We start from the raw sequence: 2020 nt of genomic DNA, 5'->3' as shown, positions 1-2020 counted from the left end.
CATGCTCTGTTCTCAGCAGTGCATATAAATTCTGTCTACTTCCGGTTCCTTGACAAAAACATTGTCAGGGATCCAATCCTGGTCCTGAATAAATGCAATTTAAAAATAAGAAAGCTGTGAAATGCAGAGTACATGTAGATCTGTCAAATTGCTGCATATAACACCTCAAACAACTTCCACATCAAACAAAGTGGAAATATGAAGGGAGTTTCCATCCTGTTCCTGCCTGACACAGTCCTCACACATCAAATGTGGGCTATTATAACATGTGCCTCCTTTGACAAAGCCATAAATTCATTACAATGTTTTGTAAAGTAGCTCAAACACTTCTAACAAACATTTAAACTAGTGCCCTTGTGAACAATGCATGCAGAAGTGCTAAAAATAGCTCAGTGTCAGAGCTGGAACAAGTCTGTCCTGCTTGTGTTTCCTCACATATCTGAACTCTACCAGTAAGAGCTGCAGGAAGACACAAATCATCCCGCTGAGTCAGAGAGGACACGTAGCTCGTATCCACGCAGGCGTGACAAAGTTCACAGTGAGATACCGACAAACTGACAGGGTCACTCAAACCCAGTGTGGACTATCTGTAGTAACCTGTTTAATCCTTCACACAAGTTTACAACCTTCTCAGCTATGATTTCTGTGCCTGGGTCACAGCTGCAAACTCATGAAAAGGATCAAGATTTCACTTTCCATTTGGAGCAGAGCTGCATCAGGTGCTCTGTGGAAGCCCATTGTTGATGACAGCTTTAAGAAGCATGCCAACTTAAATTTTATTTGGAGATAATAAAAGTCTTTTTAGTCAGGGCTGAAGGTTTTGCAGCGCAGACAGAGGAGGTTAACCGGATCGGTATCGCTCCAGAGAGTGGTTAGATCAGGGGTGCCCAAACATTTTCGCTGAGAGGGCCAAAATTAAAAAAAAAAAAAAAAAACATTTTTCCTGGCAGCAAAGACTCATGGGATTTTTCATAATTTAAAATTTGAGTGTACGGGGTCTTCTAAAGTGTGCAAATCTTTATATGGGCTTAAATCTAATCCAAATGTCTCTTGTATTTTATATTTAATCTTAACATAATTACAATCTAATAACCAGGACAACTGCTGGTGGGCCAAATCAAATGGCTCTGTGGGCCAATTTTGGCCCGCGGGCCCCACTTTGGGCACATCTGGGTTAGATCACAGCAAAAACAGGAGTGTTAAAATTTCAGTGTAAACATATATGGTGTTGATTTAACACCCCCTAGTGTTATTTTAACACTTTCTGAGTAAACTTACACCCAGTGTTGGTGTTAATTCACAGTGTTGATTTCCTCAGTGTTGACAACACAGGACAGTGTTAAATAAGCTCCGCCCACAGTTAAGTCTTTTGTTGTTATATGACACCATGCAGTGTTGAAAGCAGTTTTCTGAAAAGCCCCGCCCTCTTCCACCTCATGTCAGACAGACCAGTATTTACCCAGCATTCTTTGCTGAGAAATCTTGCAGAAATTATGTTTTTGCATGTTTATGACTATTAAAGAAGTTCATGAGAGTAAAAATTAGTTGTTCTGGTTAGTTTTCTTGTTTAGTTTGATCAAGTTGTTCAACTTTAAGTTTTTGTTATTGGCCAAAACTCGACACCATGAGTGAGAGGTATGTCCTGGTGTGTGAAGGTTGACACCATTATACTTWTTTTACTCACCACTGAGGCTCAGAGATAGATTTATACACTCAAATTGATGGTGTATCAACACCTTGTGGTGTCTGTTAACCTTTCTAACATAATGTCCTGATGCATCTCAGTAATCCAGGTAAAAAATCAAAAAGAAAAAAATTGTATAGGTCTTCTGGACGGGTTCTTCTTTAATGAAACGTTTCGTCTCTCCTCCAAGAGACTTCTTCAGCCTGAGAGTTTCAGGCAAAATTCAGGCTTTTAAGCCCTGCCTCCGTGTGACTGCTACTCTGTAAATGCTGTTAAGTGCCAGGAGGACTCCGACCAGTTATACATTGGGGAAACAAAGCAGCCACTGTTCAAAAG

At 40.3% G+C, this 2020-nt stretch overlaps 1 protein-coding gene across 1 annotated transcript in view; it reads right to left on the bottom strand.

The window, feature by feature from the left end:
* liat1 (ligand of ATE1) overlaps positions 1 to 2020 on the bottom strand; it is an 11986-nt gene that overhangs the window by 2274 nt on the left and 7692 nt on the right. The gene's annotated exons all lie outside the window — the stretch shown is intronic.

This window comes from Austrofundulus limnaeus, unplaced genomic scaffold (assembly GCF_001266775.1).
Source record: "Austrofundulus limnaeus strain Quisiro unplaced genomic scaffold, Austrofundulus_limnaeus-1.0 Scaffold157, whole genome shotgun sequence".
Classification (NCBI taxonomy): Eukaryota; Metazoa; Chordata; class Actinopteri; order Cyprinodontiformes; family Rivulidae; genus Austrofundulus; species Austrofundulus limnaeus.
This window is presented reverse-complemented; position numbering and strand designations above follow the sequence as displayed.